The sequence below is a fragment of the Castor canadensis genome, chromosome 10 (assembly GCF_047511655.1).
Source record: "Castor canadensis chromosome 10, mCasCan1.hap1v2, whole genome shotgun sequence".
Lineage (NCBI taxonomy): Eukaryota > Metazoa > Chordata > Mammalia > Rodentia > Castoridae > Castor > Castor canadensis.
Genome location: NC_133395.1, coordinates 135,585,046 through 135,606,261, shown reverse-complemented (window position 1 = coordinate 135,606,261; position 21,216 = coordinate 135,585,046). Strand labels below are relative to the sequence as shown.

The window sequence follows — 21,216 nt, the reverse complement described above, 5'->3', positions numbered from 1 at the left end:
TGGAGAAAGGGAACACTTGTACATGGTTGATGGGAATGTACAAGGAAAATAACATGGAGGTTCCTCAAAATATTAAAAATAGAACTACCAGCAATCCCACTGCTGGGGCTATAAAGAGAAAATTGTTATCTGTTGTAATTCCAATTACAAGCTAAAAAATTAATATGGACCTATTCTGAATCATAGGGTGGTCTTAGCATTCAGTGCACATAAATGATGTCTGGTGTCAGTGTCTGTATTTGTAATCATTTCATTGTGAAGGAGTACCACATAAGGTATTTGAGCAAATGAGAAAAAACAGGGTGGTTTTAATGTATAAATGGTGTTTTCTTATCAGGTAAAAGCCACATGGTGTCTCAACACATTCTAAGAAGAAAATTCTATAGAGAGTTCAAGAGTTAAAAGTCATGGGAGCAGGGAAAGGGATGAGAGAACTGAGTAGCTTAAGCAAGCATGGGAAGAGGTGGAGAGAGAAGGGAGGTAGAGGAGAGAGAGAGAGAGATTAACTTAGTCTTAGAGAAAATGGGAAAAAATTCATCATCCATTACATAAAATTGATTATTGAATTTGAGTTTAACTAATTTGGTAGTTCTGGGGGTTTGATGCTAAACCATTTTGTTTGGTAATAATTGCTGTTACGAATTGAATTATGCCCCCCATAAGTTCATATGTTGCATTCCTAACCACCTGGACTTCAGAAGGTAAGCAGATTTGGAAGCAGGGTCTGTAGGCATAATTAGCTAATATGAGGCACATTGGAGTAAGATGGGCCTCTAATCCAATATGACTAGTGTCCTGATGAAAAAGGGAAAATTGGATCCAGGCACACACACACAGGAAGATGGCATGTGAAGATGAAGGCAGAGATCAAGGTGATGCTTCTACAAGGAACAGCAAAATTGCCAGCAAACCGCCAGAAGGTAGAAGGGAGCCATGAGACAAACACTTTCTCACGGCCTCAGAAGGAACCGAGCCTGCCAACACCTTGAGCTCAGACTTCGAACTTTCAGAACAGTGAGGAAATACATTTCTGGTGTTTAAACTACTTAGCTTGTGGATACTTTGTTATGGCAGCACTAGGAATCTGACACAATTGCCATTTAATAAATTGCATATATTCAAAGTTTGCAATTTTGACCCAAGCCATCATCATAATTAAGGCCAAAATATCTGACACCCTCAAATGCTTCTTTGTGCCCTTTTGTGATTGGTTCTTCTAGTTTTCATGTCTTTTTGCTTGATACCTACTCCTAGACTCAGTAAACTCACCTCCAGCTTCACTATAGGCTAATTTGTGGGTTTTTTTTTTTTTTTGGCAGTAATACAGTTTGAATTCAAGACCTTACACTTGTTAGGCAAGTGCTCTACCACTTGAGCCAGGCCCCCAGCACATTTTACTCTTATTTATTTTTCAGATATTGTTTTGCATTGTGCCCAAGGCCAGTCTCAGACTACAGTCCTCCTACCTCTGCCTCCTGTGTAGCTAGGATTGCAGGCATGTACCACCTTGCACAGCTTGTTTTTTGAGAGTCTAACTTTTTTTTTTTTTTTTTGTCTAAGCTGACCTCAAACTGTGATCCTCTCGTCTTTGCCTCCTGCATAGCTGGGAGTACAGGTGTGAGCAACTGTGCCTGACCCCTAATTTGTATTTTCTAGCATAACGTTTGTTCCTTCAGCATAATAATTGTTTTGAAATTCATCCATAGTTTACTTTTATTGCTGGGTAAAACTTCATTATATGCATATGCCACAGTGGACATCTGAAATGCTTCCCGTTCTTGCCTATAACACTTCTCTTGTGTTTAGACGTTGTATTTATGCTTTCATTTTTCTTTGGTAAATACCCAAACATGAAATGATTGGATCATATGATAGGTGTACTTCACTTTTTAAAAAGCTTCTAAACTTTGTAAAAGTACCATTTTTCATTTTCCCCAGGGGTGTGAGAAAGTACCATTTGGCTTGAACGCTAAAAACCCTTGAAGGTGAATGCCTTTAGATAGGTAGACCTCTTTGATGGTCTCAGTCACCACCCTGGGTATAGCACCGTACACTAGGCTTCCTGCACATATTTATGTTACCCACTCATATGGGTTTGAGTATGCAACCTCTGATTTGCAAGTTGTTCAGAAGTTACTATCCAAATATGTTACTGCTAAAATTTGAATCTTAATTGTTCCCCCAAAGGGGACTCCAGCTTGATGCTATTCAGAGGTACTTTAAGCTTTAAGACATGGGACCTAGTGAGAAGTCTTCAGGTTATTGAGGGTATACCCTCGAAGGAGATTGTGGGACTGGTTCCTCAACCAGTCAGAGGAAGCCCTTTTCAAATGGTAGAATGTGTAGAAAATTTTTCATGATGTCAGAATGATGCAAAGCTTTCTGAGAAGGTGGACTTCCACAATGAGGTTCCCTCCTGCTGCGGCAGCCTGCAGGATGGGGATGATGTGGAATGGAGAGTGCCCTGCTGACTGCACTGGCTCTTGTTAGTTGAGTTCCTGGGCAGAAAACAATACCAATGGAACTTGGGACAAATGTCCTAAATGTTCCCTAACTTCAGACTTCCTTCTGAAGTCTGAAAGGAGTGTGGAGATGGAGGTCAGGAAGCAATTTTCTGTGTAAGTCTCCCCAACATAGTTAAGGTTTTGTTTGAATAATAACAGTAATAGCAATAATGGCGAAGCATTTACTGTGTGCTAAGCATGGTATGGTTTTTGCATGAATTCCATCTAATTCTTACAATAATACTACAAGAGAGCTAGGTATTATTATCATTCTCATTTTTCAGATGAGGTAATTAAAAACTTAATGAGATTAGATAACTTGACCTAGATCACCAGTCATATAAGAGCTCATGTTCTTAACAAAGATATGATCTGTGGTCTTTGATGCTATAATCTGAAAGGCTGGAATTATTTTCACCATGCTGACATAGATATCATACCTATTGGGAAAAACATTAAAAATTCTAAAACCAAAACAAATTGAAGTAGTGTCCAAGGAGCTGGCCCCAGATAACTGAATTATTTCTAAAAGGAATTTGAGAAATATTGTTCATATTTTATCAAAATAACAGTGATGTTCACAAAAATGATAAGATTTGAAAGTCTGCATCTGGGGGTTTGAACAGTTTTTAAATGTAAAGGCAGTGAATTTTCCATTTGTAACTTCAGTGCATATGAAGGACAACCTAGTTGATTCTTAAGAGCTGAGCAGTAATATGGGCTGTACTTTGCCAAGGCCATTTCCTGAAATGTCACCTGCTGTACTTGCAATAAGAACTGGATTTTAGACTCAAGTTTATGGCTAATAGCTTCATTTCTCTAAGTAAGGCAACTGATATAATCTGTGGTATTCATATTTTCTTTCCTTTAGAATTCTTTGGTTAAATTAAGTCTTACGGCAATGCCGTATCAAGACATGAAAGCAGAGCTTGGGGTGGATGTTGCCTGGCCAAGAATCAAATAACTGGAGAAAACACCTTGCCACACCATGTGCCTCCTGTGGTGGAAGCAATGTTGTCCATCACTAGATGCCTATCAAACTGTGGTCTGCCAGTCAGAAACTCTGAACACCTCTCCCAAATGATTCTGCCAATGTCCTTGCCAGAGTACATGAGCCCCTAGCTTGTGGCTGCCTCTCCACATAGCTCACTTATCTCTCTGTATTTCTTGACTAAACCTAGGCCTGTACAGAGCAGGAAGCCAGCTAGAAAGGAGAAGACTGGATGCTTCATGGTCTGACTCACTATAACAGCCATCTGTGCTCACTGAACATGGCCAGAGTAGAGGTCGTCTTCCCTGACACTGCCCAGGTGATGATGGTACATTGTTGATTGATCACTCCCTGAACAAGCCCCTAAAACTCTGCAAATCAAATTAGAAAACTGTCAAACTAGATAAATTCTAAATCCTTCTCTAATGCTAAACTTCCTTGATTCTACGCATTTCCAAGATTAAAAAGTTGAGATGGTTAAATGAGTATTTTCCTGTAGGTCATGGCTAATTCCAGTATATTCTCTGTAATTATCAGTACTTAAGAATATTATATGCAAGGAACATGGCTTTATCTACATTTACATTTTAGTTGAATTCTCATTTAGGTATCTCAGTGCAAGAACATCCAATTCACACACAGGAAAGGAAAGGGAGGGTAAGGGAAAGAAAGGAGGAACATTTGACAAAGATGTTGTATGGGATTTCTTTTCAGAAGGGTATATTTTGGGTCTTTCAAGGGAAGCATTTTAAAATTGAGAGTACTTGCAGATGCAGTTATAGGAAAACTGCTTACAGGGTTTGGCACAGGTTCAGATTTACAAGCCCCACGCATAAAACTCCAAAATCAAAAGAAAGAACAGGCTAACTTAAGCTGTCAGTTATTATGGAGATCTCTTGCATAGTCTTTACCGCTGTAGTGTCTGTCGATTATCAGAAAATAACTTCGCTATTATCAAGGCATCAGAAACATCAGAAATCTGTGAGGTACCCTTAGTAGGCACAATTTGTTCATCACTCGTGTAACTTGAGATATACATTATCACTGAGCCCATAAGTTTGGGCCCTGGATTCAACCTCTTTGGTTAATTTAGCCATACAATAGAAACAACAATAGTAACTGCCTGAATCACGTTGTTGCAAGGATCAACTGAGCTAACGTTTAAAAAATCATTAGCACATTGCCCAAGACTTAATAAGTGCTGCCCAGCATAGTCACTGGGGCACTGTGTTAGTCAGCTTGGAGTTGCTGTAATAAATACCTAAGATAATCAACTTACAAAGCGAAAAGGGTTATTTTGGCTCACAGTTTTAAAGTTCCAGTTCACAAGTGGTTGACCCTGTTGGTTTTTGCCTGGTGAGGGGCAGCACTTCCTGGTGAGAGTACACAGCAGAGCAAAATCCCTCACCATATGGCCATGAAACAAAAGACAGAGAGGAAGGGCCTGGGGTCCCACTATCCCCTTCCGGGGCATTCTCTCAGTGGCCTGAAGACCTTCCACTAGGTACCACCTCTTAACAGGTTCTTCCACTTCTCATTAGCACTCATTTGGGGACCAAACTTTTACTACATGGACCTTCAGGGGACATTCCAGATCCAAATTATAAAAGTCACCTACCCTGGCCTTTGGTCCTTTGGGAGCCCAAATGGTACTCAGCTCCCAAATTGTATAAAGCTGCTGCTTGGGAAAAGAGAAGTAGCTCCCGCCATTGTCCTTCTAGAGGAGAGAGATGTGGTTTTCATCATTGGTCTCAGCTGCCGTTCTCCACTATCATCAAGACATAGAGACAGGTCATTGTTCTCCTTTTGAATCTTCCATTTTGTAAGATCGTCACCTTTGCTGTTTATTATGGACTGAGTTTATCTACTGTATTTAATTTAGTAAGAATAAATGAGCATCAACTACCTGCAAAGCACTATGGCCTATGAACAGCACATAGACACCAATTCAGGAGTTTCTATTGGGTTCTGACATCTATTTTTGGCTCTGAGCCGTAGCTATCTCCTAGAGGCTAATATGTAGGCAGTGTTGACATGGGGAATGATGTTAAGGAAGCACATAGTTAGATTGACTCTGTCCATAAATAAATGGGGAAACTACAGATGGGGTGACTCACTGTCCCAGTTTGTCTGAGACTTAAAAGTTCTTTTAAACCAGGACTGAGTGATTTCCCAGGATAAGATATTTTGGTGTTAAAATCAGGAAAGTTCCTGCTTAACTAGGATGAATTGGTCATACTAGCAGATGTTATATCCCCAATTGGACAGCCTCCCTTCTCTACCTTTGGGGGATATAATTCCCTGCATTCACAAATGAAGAGCTTTGAACTGGGACAGAGTGGTGACATGGTGCAAAGAGGTATGCAGTAGAATTAGACTAGAACTCAGACCCTGGCTGTAGTCCTTTCTGTTGTGACTACCTTTGACAAACTGATTACCTCTCTGAGCTTCAGTACTCCCATCTACAGAAACAGGGATACCCAACCCTTGAGAATCTGAACACTGTAAATAAGATAATATGTGTACAAGTGCCTGGAACAGAGAAGGGAATCAGCTTTTAGTTTTCTACTTTTTGTATAAGAAAACATTATACTGGCTTCAAAGTAAGAAGTTTCCTATACACATATCTGCCTGCATCTACCTCCCATTGCATGTGCTATATTACTCTGGAAATGCTATTTGTAATCTTCAATTGGATGGAGAGCAAACATGATCTTTTTATGTCTGGAGTGACATCTAAAGGCTTTTGGAATTTAGCATAGTCAAATCCTGGGAATTCAAATTGCTGAGTTTGGTTTTTTAATACCCGAGGAATAAAATGTTTTTATCTGCATTTTAAACCACAAGTCTACCACCATGAATGTTAACTTTATACAGATAAAAGGAGCCAGCTCAGATCATACCCTTTTGAAGCCCCTCCTTTGCCTAAATTATTACATTTAAAACCTTTTATCTGTGGGATTCCTTGCCATGTGCAAATTCAATGGCAGGAGAAGGTGGCAGAGATAAGACAGATGTACACCTTGCCAGGCTAAGTGGCTAGAAATCCTTCTATGCCCAGGAGCCTGAGAAAGACAGTTGAAATGTCAAAGCTAACAACAATCCATCCACATGCGACTCCAAATTATCCAAAATAGAGGTAAACTTCTTTGTAAATTCGAATTTTCTGTTTACATAATGACAGTCTGGGTCTGCTCATTTGGAAATCCTAAAGGGCTTTCTTTAAAAGTACAAGTTGGGAAAGAAAATATTCCCATTAGTGCCGACCTTCACTCTTTGAGTAGTAATTCCTCGTCACTCCCTTTCCTGCCTCTTACTCCCTCTTCCCCTTTAGGCAGCTTCTAAGACTGCCTTCATACCAAATGTTCACCTGATATCTTTGATGTGTTGTTGGACTGGACGATGGCTGCATTGGGCTTCCTGTTAGGTCTCTTCTTTTGACAATTGAAGCAGCTGAGCTAGATGCTTTTGTGGCTAAAGACTGCAGATTCTGAGAGCTGGCTTATTACTGGAATATTGGGATCAGCCCTAAACCAGATTGGAGAGTTCTGCTAAAGCTGCAGAATTAGAAATATCCCTTCTGATGCTTGCAGGATGTTCCTGAGTGTGCAAGGGGTGATTCCCAGCATTTTTCTCTTAAGGTGGAAAAAGCTGAGGATGACTGAATGTTTATACTTGCCTAAAGTGTTAATGTGACCTCAGGTTTTATTAGAAGAAGCATTGTGCTTGCAAAAGGGGTGGGGGAGTTCTAGCTGAACATGAGCAGCTGTCTTTAAACTAAATTATTCATTTATTCAACTAAAATGTGTGACACCTATTCTGTGAGAAGCACTATGCTGTGAGAGATACAAAAATAATAAGTAGCACACCAAGGCAGATATAAATCATATTAAATGAGAGTTCAGTGGGGGCATTGCTGCTGTTCTGGTTTGGCTTATGAAACTGTCATTATCTTTAGTAGAATGGTCACAAACCCACATGTCTGCAAGGGACTGGCAGATATGTAAGGACACTGGCTTGGTATGGATGGTGCCAAGTTGCAAAGGATGTACTTGCTTTGTTTAAAGTGGGCAGCTGCTGTTCAGTTCTTTTAGATTGTCATTTTGCAAGAATGTGGATTTGGTTTTGTCAAAAGAAACTGGAAACCCAGGTAGATATTTTATTTTAACATAAAAATGCTCCTTAACTTATGATGAGGTTACATCCTGATAAACTCATTGTAAGTTAAAAATATCATGTTGAAAATGCATTGAATACGCATAAACTGTGAACCATAATAGCCTCACTATACAGTACACTGTTGTATTGGCTGTTTACTCTCATGATTGAATGACCGTCTGGGAACTGTCGCTCACTGCTACTGTCTGCATCATGAGAAATATTTTAGTGCACATCGCTAGCCTGGGGAAAGATTAAAATTCAAAATGGGAAGTATGGTTTCTGAATGAATATTGCTTTTTGCACCAGTGCAAAGTTGAAAATGTTTAAGTCAAGACATCATACATTAAGGACTATCTGTATTGTCAAGATAGCAGCTTGACAATATTTTATTATATAGAAGGGGAGAAATGGTGAACATAGGTCAAAGGATACAAAATAGCAAATATGTAGGACGAACAAGTAGAAAGAGCTAGTGTACAATATAAAGGTTTATCGTTAAAAACTGTATTGTATTCAGGATTTTTGGTAAATCTATTCAGATTATATTTCTTGTCAAATGAATGACTGTGTGAAATGATGGATATGTTAATTTGTTTCACTATAATAACCATTTTACTGTATATGTATCTTGTGTGGTATACCTTAAACACATATAATAACAATTATTTATTTAAATGAATGGATAAAAATGTTAATAAGTAAGTCATCTTGTTAGGAGGGGGAAAGATTGCAGCAAATTTAAATTTTTAAAAGCTGCCAGGCTCCGGTGTTCACACCTGTAGTCCTAGCTACTCAGGAGACAGAGATCAGGAGGATCGTGATTCAAAGCCAGCCTGTTCAAGTAGTGAGACCTTATCTCGAAAAAACCCATCAGGCACACATACAAAAAGGACTAGTGGAGTGGCTCAAGGTGTATGCCCTGAGTTCAAACCACAGTACTACAGTAATAATAATAATAATAAGTTCTTGAAAGCTCCTCAAACAACTCTATATTTCTTTGGGCTGAGTCCTGCTTTTGGGCTTCTCTTTTATAAATTCTGCTCTAATAAGTACTGCTTATCCAATCAAAATATATCACCGATATTTAGAATTGCTCTTTGAGTGGAACTTTCATTTCAATAACCAACCGGTATCAATTGCTAGTAATAAGAATGACTCATTTTACCTAATGTACATGAAGATAAGTGAGTGACATAATGACATGTGATTTTGGTGTCTCATCAGCTGCACCTGAACTGGAAATGTTTCATTCCGTGGGATAGAATAGGTAAGAGGAATAACATTCTCTGGACTCTAATTTTTTGATAACTAAAACTATTTCTTTGGAAACTCCACAGGATGAACTTATGGTGGGATCAGGCCAAATTCTCTGTCAATGCTTTGAAATTATGTTCAGACCTTCTTATCCAATACATAGGAACTTACTTTCTCTGTGTCTGGCAAAAGAAATGCATATATGGTCAGTTACTGGGTTGGTGGCTCTTGAGTAACTTCTGGAATTGCCCAGTTGAACCCCTGTTTCTTACAGAACACAATAAAGTTCCATGTCTTTACCTGCTGCCTGCTCGATGCCAAATAAAGAAATGCTCCAATGAAACCATGTGCACACACGGCCCCATCATCAAGGGAACAATGGGGCATTTTCCCATCAGTTAATAATTGTGCACATTTTATTTCCAGTACCAGATCTGGTAGTGGTTACTACTCTGTTCCTTATGATGGAATAGGGAAGGTGCACACTCCATTGTACTTTTAAAAAAGTAAAATGACAACATTCTCAATAAAATTAATTAATAAAATTTAATAAAATTAATAAATTTAATAAAAATTAATAAAATTAATAAAATTTAACTAATTGTTAAATAAAAATGTGACTGCAAAATTTATTCAGATTTGCCTTTCCTAGAGTGGGAAAGCTAGAACTCAGGCACAGCCTGAGCCCCACACAGAAACTGACATTAATTATTTTAACCATGGTTCACCTGAGTTAGACAGTCTTTTTAGCTAGGCTGTCCCACATTAGCAGAGGTAAAACACGATGGATGTGCTTCGGGAAGGGATGAATGGAGTGAGTCACACAGTGGAAGCCTCATCTGCCTTTGAACTTTTGGTTTTTTATTTTCCCTATGAAAATTTTGTGATTTTTTTTACGCAACAAAAAAACAGGAATTATGTTTTGGAATTATTGGTGCATGTACTTTTGACAAGCCTACCACATTTTTAACACTTACCATTTTCTTCTAATGGGAGATTGAGGTTTTGGTGCCTTCTTTGTTCTTGTTTATGCACAGTGTATTTCCCAATCTTGTTTTGTGTGTATGTGGGATTTCTGTGCTAAACTAAGGACTTTACCAAAATCAAGTCATTATTAATCCCAGAAGTTTCACAAGGAAGATATTATTATCTTGCTTTACATTTTAGGGACTGAAATTTGGAGTAAAGAAGAAACTTTCTAAAATCTTGCAGTTAATAACTTGATCAGGATTTGAACTCAGCTCTGTCTTCTTCTCATGACAATTTCATTGCCAGCTGTGGAATATCCATGTAGTCTGTTTACCTCTCAGCATAATCACTTTTATATTATTTATATAAACTTTCACCAAGAACATAGATAATTTGAAGCCAGATACTTTTAGCAAATACATTTAAACTGGGGAGTTAACACAAGGAGATGGCACAAAACCCAGGTTCCCATTAAATTTGAAATTAAGCAGGAATAGAGTTGATGCCTGTGTCTTTAGGAAAATGAATTAACATACCTAGGTAGAAATTGCATCTTCTTGTGGAAATATGCTAGTTGGATCTGTACTCTTCCATTTTTGAACATCTAGTTTGAGACTTGAATAAAGAACTATCCCAGTCATGTGGTCTTAGAGAACTTTTAGGCAATTCATTTAGATATGATCTTATCAACATGGCCAAATCAAAATGTATGGAACCCAAATAAAAGCTGGTGCTCTTCTTATTCCAGTACTTGCTTAGCATTATCTTAGAGGAAAAAACACAATCCATCTATTAAAAGCAGTTTAGATAATTCAGATCTTTATTGAGGTCTCTTGAATAATGTCAAAGCAGATACAACCTGAAACTCCCATCAACCTTTGTTGTAGTCATCTTTCCTGAGTTCTCTCAAATACAATACCACTCAGAACAGTAACTGACCCTAAAATATCTGCTATCCTCACTGTTGAAGCTCCCTTTGACTTTTCTCTTTTATAGCTTAAGCAAATTCTTATTTTTAATACCTGATCCCTTTTTCTTCTACCACTTGTTTCTTCTCTTCCATTAGTAAATTGTGGCCTTTGTTTTTTACCTATTATTATTTCTTAAAACACTGGCTCCATCTATTCCATTGTCCAGGTTCTCTATTAGAAAATCCCAGGAACCAAACTATCAACTATCAGAATTTGTTTTAGAGATTCAAGACTGGGAAAATTTGTACTTACTTATTTTTTCACTGTTTCACATAAAAATACTAAATGTACTAAGGACGATGCACAGTGGATGCATCTAGACACACTCTATCATCCTGAGTCTCCCTCGAACCTTACAATGGCTAAGGTATTTGAATCATAACGAGTTCAGGATCAATAAGGAAGTAAAAAATGGTGAGAGATTCAAGTATGTGATGAGAGGGGAGGCAAAATTGACAGGGTCTGAGTATAAGGCCTGGGTTAAAATATGACAGTATTGTTTTTTGTGTCATTTTAAAATAACATTTGATGACTTCTGTTTTAGGCAGCATCAAAATAACCCCTTGCCCCAACAGAATGTTTTTTTTTTTCATTTTTCTTTTATTATTCATATGTGCATACAAGGCTTGGTTCATTTCTCCCCCCTGCCCCCACCCCCTCCCTTACCACCCACTCCACCCCCTCCCGCTCCCCCCCTCAATACCCAGCAGAAACTATTTTGCCCTTATCTCTAATTTTGTTGTAGAGAGAGTATAAGCAATAATAGGAAGGAACAAGGGGTTTTGCTGGTTGAGATAAGGATAGCTATGCAGGGCATTGACTCACATTGATTTCCTGTGCGTGGGTGTTACCTTCTAGGTTAATTCTTTTTGATCTAACCTTTTCTCTAGTTCCTGGTCCCCTTTTCCTATTGGCCTCAGTTGCTTTAAGGTATCTGCTTTAGTTTCTCTGCATTAAGGGCAACAAATGCTAGCTAGTTTTTTAGGTGTCTTACCTATCCTCACCCCTCCCTTGTGTGCTCTCGCTTTTATCATGTGCTCATAGTCCAATCCCCTTGTTGTGTTTGCCCTTGATCTAATGTCCACATATGAGGGAGAACATACGATTTTTGGTCTTTTGGGCCAGGCTAACCTCACTCAGAATGATGTTCTCCAATTCCATCCATTTACCAGCGAATGATAACATTTCGTTCTTCTTCATGGCTGCATAAAATTCCATTGTGTATAGATACCACATTTTCTTAATCCATTCATCAGTGCTGGGGCCATAACTTGGCTATTGTGAATAGTGCCACAATAAACATGGATGTGCAGGTGCCTCTGGAGTAACAGTCTTTTGGGTATATTCCCAAGAGTGGTATTGCTGGATCAAATGGTAGATCAATGTCTAGCTTTTTAAGGAGCCTCCAAAATTTTTTCCAGAGTGGTTGTACTAGTCTACATTCCCACCAACAGTGTAAGAGGGTTCCTTTTTCCCCGCATCCTCGCCAACACCTGTTGTTGGTGGTGTTGCTTCTGATGGCTATTCTAACAGGGGTGAGGTGGAATCTTAGTGTGGTTTTAATTTGCATTTCCTTTATTGCTAGAGATGGTGAGCATTTTTTCATGTGTTTTCTGGCCATTTGAATTTCTTCTTTTGAGAAAGTTCTGTTTAGTTCACATGCCCATTTCTTTATTGGTTCATTAGTTTTGGCCCCAACAGAATGTTGTTCACTCTGCCTTTGATAAACTCTGACGTTCTTGTCTCTCTTTTTTCCCCCCTTATTTCAGTTTTTCCACTTTTTATATACCAGATCTAAGATCAGGTTGGATTCATAGATGTCAGGTTTGGAAGAACCTTAAAGGTCATGGGCTTTAGCAGTTTCCAAATCCCATACTTGGGCTGCTCTTTCAAAATACATATTCTTGCATTCTATTCCTCAGAGGTTCTCATTTATTCACTTGCTGTGTAGCCCCAGAATCTGTGTTCGCACGCACACACACACACACACACACACACACACACACACAGAGAAAGAGAGAGAGAGAGAGAGAGAGAGAAAAGTAAAAAGAAAAAAAGAAAGAAGAAAACACAGCTCTTAGTGGTCAGCCCAGGGATAATTGGTAAAGGAAGTTCAAATATACTGTTTACTGATAGTCAGACACTGAGCTAAGGGCATTACCTAATTATCCCTCTTATATATACATCATACTGGTTTAATATTCTGAGAAATGTGTTAGGCAACTTCCTTGTTGTATGAACATCACAGAGTATATTTACATGAACCCAGATGTTATAGCCTACTTTTACAAATAGGCTACATGATACATAGCATCTTTGTTTGCTTGTTTTGGGTTTTTGTTTCTGTGCAAATTCTAGAGTCACCATATTACACACACACACACACACACACACACACACAATTTTAGCTCCAGAATATGTTCATATGTATTATAGCTCCTCGAGACGTGATGAATAAAACAACATGATATTAAATCAGGCACAAAAGAAAATGATGTGATACAGAGAGGTGGTGAAAATGAAATTTGTGATGCTACCACTGTAGCATGACAACATACTGTTGTACAAAAACCTTTTTTATGAATAAAAATACACTCTAAAATAATGGTAAAGTGCATCATATAGTAACTACATAAAACAGTGATGCACATAGCTGTATGTGCTCTTCTGTCATACACCTGGCAGCACAGTAGAATTGTTTATGCCAGTATCACCCAAGGAATGTGTTCTAATATGATGTTAGGATGGCTGTGACATCACTAGGTGATAGAAGTTTTTTAGTGTCATTATCGTTGTATGGGACCACAGTCATACATTCTGTCTGTCATTGACCAAAATGTCATGTGGTCTGTGACTATATATCTTCTCAAGAGAAGAGATTATCGTACACATTTCCCCTCAAGTTCTTCAATTTGTTGTGGACTCACTCTTTTCTAGCTTTTGGTGCAGGTATTGCTTGCAGGTGAGGCAGCTTTGCCTAATCTACAGCCTTGGATCTATGCTTTTCCTTTGAGCTTTTGCCACATCTGTGCTTACTTCTATTCTTCCATATATTATTGGGAAGACAATACAGTTTCATAACTAAGTGTAGATTCTGGAGCCAGACTCTGTGGGTTTAAACCCCAGTTCTGCCACTTTCTGGCAATGCTGCTGTGAGCAAGCTAAACTTGCTATGAACCAATTTCTTAATTTGTGAAACGGAGACCGAAAATAGCATCTCTTCTTAGGGCTTGATGTGAGGATCAATGTGTAAATGCACATTAAACATTTAGAATAGAGCCAGGAAGAGAATAAAGGCCCATAAATGTTAGCTGTTATTATCTTATTATACCAAATTTTAATTGCCCACTTCCTTGTCTTCTCCTCTAATAGGCTATGAGCATCTTAAAAGCAGACATTGTATCTTATTCAATCTTCTTGTGTTTTTCTTGTTCAATCTTCTATCTCAAGTGCCTACTGCAAGACCTACCAAAAGTAAGTGCTTAAAAAACGCAATTCTTAATATTAATCTGTGAAAGGGTTCAGAATAAAACATCATAAAGAACCTCCAGCGCACACACTGATTTATCTGAGCAGTTATAATCCATGTGCATGATGCTTTGTTATTTACCCATATGGCCTAGTAAGTCTGCCCACTGCTTTGATTCCTAGACAAACCTGGATTGGAATCTTACTTGCTTCTCTTGTTCTCTGAGTAGCACTGAGTAAGTCATTGTACCTCTTAGATCCTGATTTTTCTGTCTACAAAACTGAGAAGATTAACCTACCTTGAAGAGTAGTATAGGACAAGCAGTATTGTATGAAGTACATGTTTTACAGAGCCTGAGATGGAAAAGATGTTAAGAAAGATGTTCGTATGCTTATTACTGCATGGAAAGATATTCAACATGAATGTTTATTGATTTGTTCTTTGCTTCTGTTCAGTATTCTTTATTTACATGGCTTAAAGTCTTTAAGATCACATTTGTTTTTAAGTATTATTGTGGTTTTGTGCCTCAAGAAGATATGTTGAAATTCTAACCCCCCAAACTCAGAATGTGATCTTTTTGGAAATAAGACTATTACAAGTATAATTAGTTAAAATGAAGTCATATTGAAATAAGGTGGACCATCAGTCCAGCGTAACTGATGCCTTATAAGAAAAGGAGAGAAAAACCTGATGAGATGGTCATGTGATGATGGAGGTGGAGATTGGAGTGGAGCAGATAGATGTAATCCAAGAAATACCAAGGACTGCTGCTTACCACTAGAAGCTAGGAAGAAGCAAAGAAGGATTCTTCCCAGAGTGTCAGAGGAAGCATAACCCTGTTCTTACTCTTGATTTTGGACTTCTTGCCTATGGAACGGTGAGAATATAAATTTTAAACTGTTTGCAGTACTCTGTTACAGCAACCCTAGGAAATCAATACGTGTACTATGCTAACCTTAATGACTTCCAAAAGTTACTCTAGACAAAAGGGAATATTTGTGTTACTCATAAAAATGAGGAAATTGAGGTTTTCCACAGATGCTGGATTTTTTTCCATCCTAAAAATAATTATAACTAGAGAACAACTGGTTGACTTTTGGGGGAAAGAGATAAATGAATCCTTGGTCTGCTATATGCCTAAGAGACTTATTTTATTATTTTATTTTCCTCCTGAACTTCCAAACTTTTTTTGTAAAGAAGTTTTGGTCCCAGGAGGACCAGAAAGCTTTCAACTATTCTTGTTCAGAAAGGTTAAAAGGAAAACCCTGTTTGCATTTACTATTTATGAGCTATATTTTCATGTGGTCATATGATCAAGTGATGCTCTGGTTTTTAGGAACTGGCAAATGAGATGAGACTCATTACTTTTTAATGTAAAGAGGATGAAGGCAAACTGTGTGGTATAATGCACAACCAGGCTGTCACTCTTTTTCATTTAGAATTGCCTTGACATTGCTCATTTAGGAATTAGTAAGCAACACCCCAAATTTACAAACATGACATTTGACATAAAAGCAATATTTGTTGGAAAGAGCATTCAAAGGTTTAATTGCAGTACATGAGTCATGGGAAGATTTTCATCTCTGTTACTAAACTCAGAAGCCCATTCTTTCATGTAAGGCACATATCTAATAAGGAACCCCATCATCTTTGTTCTCATCTTTCTCTTTCAAGAAAGGGGCTGCTGCTGCTTCTGTTGCTATGTTTCATTCTATTTCTAAATGTAAGAAGACTAGAATTTGAAATAGTCAAATTAGTTGGAGTTGAAACTAAAAATTAACCTTATGGCCACCCAAAGTATTCTAGAAAAGAACTTAATTTTCACTTATTTTTTTTTTAAGATTTCCTTCTGAAACAAGTAAGTTTTGCATTACAGTCAGAAGTAATGTACCTGGGAGTCCAACCCTATCATGGAAAAGCTGTCATGTTGAATGCTCATGTATCCCTTCTGACCTCAGCTTTAAGGAATGTCCTAAGCTATGAAATGATGAAATTCTTCTCTTTATAATGGGAACAATTCCATATTTCCTTGGTTAATTTTTGGTTGAGGTTACTACTGTGTCATTGTGATTTTTTTTTTTTTAGTGATTTTTTGTGATATAGCTTAGTCTTTTTTCCTAAATTTATTCTTAAATAGCTGTATAATCATAGAATTGTTCTCTTTTGAAATCCTTCTTATGTTGCTTCTGGAGTTATTTATCTCTGCTCCCTAAAACACTGAATGAATCACTGTCATGCATTTGTTCATTTATTTGGCTGTCATCTACCATTGATATTGGTAACCTAACTCCTGCATGTGAACTAACAGAGCTTTTTATATTTTTAAATGTTTTAAAAAACTCAAAAGAAGCAAGATGTTTTGTGACAGGTACATATTACATGAAATTCAAGTTTCAGTGTCTATAAATAAAGTTTTATTCAAACAGGGCCACATTTATTGGTTTACATATTGTGTATGGCTTCTCATGGGACTTTTCTCATAGCTCTAAATTCACCAGCACTTCCTTAAGACCTCTTGTTTCTGTCATGGCCCATTGCTTTGTATGTATTTTCCTTTGCTCTTCTCAGCCCCTTTTGTATGATACTCTGGTATCATACAAAATCTGACATGACCCCAGATTTGTTCTTTTGAAGGCAGATCTACAGCACATGAGCTAGCTACACCTATGCCCATTTCCAGCCTTACCTGCCAATTCATCATCCCAAATATTCTATGTCTAGAAGGGGAACTGGTATCATACAAAATTTGACATGACCCCAGATTTGTTCTTTTGAAGGCAGATCTACAGCACATGAGCTAGCTACACCTATGCCCATTTCCAGCCTTACCTGCCAATTCGTCATCCCAAATATTCTATGTCTAGAAGGGGAACTTGGACAGTATTGAGATAAAAGCCACTCATATTTATTTATTTTTTTAAAGAATGGCTTTTAACCTTGGATTTTAAGCTAAGGTATAGGAACCTACTTTTATACTTGTTAAATTTGTTCTGATTGGGTTTAGGCCAGCATTGTTGCTTGTGGATATGGTTTTGAAACTTCATTTTATTGGCCATTGCATTGCTTTCTTTCCCAGTTGTGTGTTCTAAAGATTTTTTTTTTTTTTGCAGAGGCACATTCTACATTTTAATCTAATGTATTGATCAAAATATTCAAGAGCATTCAACCCCAGATAGAGCTTTGTGGCACTATCTTAGAGACTTCTCTCCAATTCAATATTGATTGGTCATTAAGCAGCACTCATTGTCAATGGTTTGTTCAAATAATTGCTGATCTCCATAACAACACATGATTATAGAATACAGTCAAGTGTTTTGCTAAAGTTACAATAAACTATATCTAAGCCCTTCCCCTGCTCTGGGAGCCAAGAACTTCCCATCAGGCTGTCTGAGTACAATAGGTCAAAAGAGAAATTTTTGGACTCAGACAGACATAGGTCCAAACTCTATGTCTGCCACTTCACCTAGTAAAATTCTTTACTATACCTCTGTGAGGTGATAAGGATCCAATGAAATGAGAGTTCAATTAGAATATGGCAAATGTATAGTCACTCCCCTCTAAATGGTAGCTTTAATTATTACCAGTAATGAAATTATCAAGAAATGAATAAGATTAGTTTAGGAAGACTTATTCTGAATAAATTTGCATTGGCATTCATTAGAGAAGAAACTTCTTTCTAAATGTTCATTCATCATTTTTGATCCTTGGTTCTTGTGGTGTGCATGGGTTTGATGTTATATATACTGCCCTGGGGTTTCTGAAGTCTACTCTTGGCTGAAAGTTGTCATCCTACATATCTGACTCCAATCCTATGGAAAATCTCTATTTCAATTCTTTTTGTTTGTTTTTGAAGTGCTGGGGTTTGAATTCAGGGCCTTGTGCTTGCTGGGCAAGCACTCTACAACTTGAGCCACACCTCCAGTTCTATTTATTTGAATTCTTAAATATCTTTGGTTGTCCTTTTATCTTCAGACCTCTAGAATATAATTAGCTTGAGCAAGTGGATTCAGAAGTAGCCAGGTATTTTTGTGTCATTTCTCTTCTGCAAAGCTTCTCTTTGGCTGAAAAACTCCATTTAGGTTTAAGAACTCAGGATCAGGAATAGAAACCTCTAGCTACTGCTGCTTAATTACCTTAACTACCCCCTTAACTACCTGTGGGATTGGAAATGTGCTTTCTAACCTCTCAATATCAGTTTATTCCTTCGTAAAATAATTCGGTTCTACTGAATGCTTTCCAGGAGTTTTTTCTTGTTCTAGACCTCCATGACCATAAATAATTTATTGAACCTGTACAAGAAACCCTTACAGGAGTTTACTATGGGCAAATGCACAGAACCTTTTACTAGCTACATAAATTTCATTCAATGACCATGAAAAGAAAGGTGGCTCATAAACTCTATAGGAATTCAGAGAAGGGAGGGATCTATGGATGTCATATTGTTGAGAATAGACTTTATGGATGAAGCCTGATATTCTTTGAATGTGTTTCCCAAAATCATGTGTTGGAAACTTAACCCCCAATACAACAGTATTGGAAACTGTCTAGATCATGAGAGCTCCACTCTCATAAATGGATTAAGGCTGATTAAAATAGGGCTTGAGGCTTTGAGTTTGATATCTTACTTTCTGTCTTGCCCTCTCTTTGCCCTTTCACCATGGGACAATGGAGCAACAAGACCCTCACCAGATGCTAGTGCTATGCTCTTGGGCTTACCAGCCTCCAGAACCATGAACCAAGTAAATTTCTGTTCATTAAAAATTACCTAGCAGTGTGCTGGTGGCTCACGCTTGTAATCCTAGCTACTCAGGAGGCAGAGATCAGGAGGATCATGGTTCAAAGCCAGCCTGGGCAAATAGTTCATGAGACCCTATCTTGATTTTGATTTTTTTTTTTTCTCAGTGGTACTGGGGTTTGAACTCATGGCCTCCCACTTGCTAGGCAGGCACTCTACCACTTGAGCTACTCTACCAGCACTGTTTTTTGTTTGAAAAAAAGGACTGGTGGAGTGGCTCAAGTTGTAGGCCCTGAGTTCAAACCCCAGTGCTGCAAAAAATGAATGAATGAATGAATGAATAAATAAATAACCTAATCTGTGTTATAGCAGCAAAAAAAATGCATTAAGACAAAACCTAACCATATCAGTGGATATAGGTCATAAAGGGTTGATATCAGAGGTTTTTTATATCATTGTTGTCATCGTTTTATTTTGTTGACATCTTAATCCTCTCCAAGGCAAATATCAGTGCATCATCTATTTGCCCACCACTCTTTGGAATACTCTTTTGCCTTTATTCAGAAGTACTAATTTATACTTTGATCTCAGAAATGAACACCATTTTGAGGCAGTGTATAATTTTAGTTGGAGTGAAATAATCAATGAGTAAGGAATTGTGAAGGTAGGAGTTGTGAAACTAGGCAATACAATTTAAAATGGTCTTCTGGCCTCAGCCACTTTTGTTCTAAGCAACATGTGAAGACCAACAACTGCTACCAAGTGTTTACTTCTTAGTGTTCAATCAATGCTGAGAGAGAGAGAGAGAGAGACAAAACCAGGAGCAATAGATGGCATTGAATTAGTTTGCTCTTTGGAGAGATGCAGCAAAAGGCTCTGGAGTCAGATCCTGGACCTGTAATTTCTTAGTTGGGTAAGGTTGGAGAAGTTACTTACCCTTTTTTGCCTATCTTTCTTCTTTTGTAAAATGGGCATAATAAAAAACCTATAGAGATTCTGTTAAAGTGAAATGTATCTTCACATTAGACTAATAGTTGGATGGGAGTAAATGTCCACAAAATGTCATTTATTTATTGTTAGTATTGTTTTTGTATTTTTCCACATATTTATACACACTTTATTAAAAGAAAGTATGGAAATAGGACTTTCTGAAAACTTATGAAATGCAAAGAAAAGGAGAAATATGAAAAATTCTGAGACTGTCTAAAGGCATAAATGCCTAAACGCCATAAAAGACAGGGCTCCTTGGCCACTATACCTTCTCTTTAATTTGTAGAAGAGAGGACTCACCTTTTGGACAGTCAGTCCCTTCATGCCTCTTTATTTTGAATTTAAAATTGTGGCAAAATTTTTTTGAAACTATCTTAGAACTTTAAGTGATCTTTCTGAGCTTTAGAAAACATGTCACTACTTACCTGGTGGGAGAGATACCATGCTTGTGAAGGTGGCTTTCCCAGGGCGAGGATTACCCATTGCACCCAAGATGAGCTGACTCCTGTGATTTCCCCAAACTTGGGAAACTCACAAATTGCGTAATTTGTGGTAGTGGGGAACTGTGTTCGCGCTCCCCTGATCAAAAAAGAGAAAGAAATCATCATGTCATTTGGCTCTAGTTGGTGACTTTATCACTCAATTTATCATTGCACTGTCATTAATTAAATATAGAAAGGATGCAACAAATATCAAAATGTAAGCATTGTTTTGCCTAAATTGTGAATTCATATTAATAGGTTTTGTATAGGATTTAGTTATAAAATAAAATATAACAATAGAAAATATTTATTGAAATGAATAATTCTTTTAGGAATTTTTGGCAGAAAAAAATTATTCCCACCTGTTAAGTAAGTGTAATAGATACTCTTCTTTCAGAATTCCTAAGACTCTTTCCTCTAGTGATGACTCAGTTGTAGTAATCAACAGATGTAGTAAAACTAGACATGATGTGGAGTGACATGTGGAAGTGAAGAAAAGCATAAAATAGCATTAAAAATAGGGCTTCTGGGTAGGAAATTTATTTGCTACTACAGGGAATCAACTAGTTGATGATATGAAGTACTTTATGCATTCTTAATTTTGTAGCAGAATTAATAGATATTTATTCAACACTTTGAGTTTTCTTTTTGAAGCTTTCTGACAATGAGTTCTTTCTGTTTCCTCTCCTT

At 37.6% G+C, this 21,216-nt stretch overlaps 1 non-coding gene across 1 annotated transcript; it reads left to right on the top strand.

Annotated features, from left to right (window-relative positions):
• The first annotated feature begins 20,461 nt into the window (after window positions 1-20,461).
• Window positions 20,462-20,626, top strand: LOC141413052 (U1 spliceosomal RNA). The gene has a single exon (XR_012437888.1). It is a non-coding gene; the product is annotated as a U1 spliceosomal RNA (small nuclear RNA).
• The last annotated feature ends 590 nt before the right edge of the window (window positions 20,627-21,216 follow it).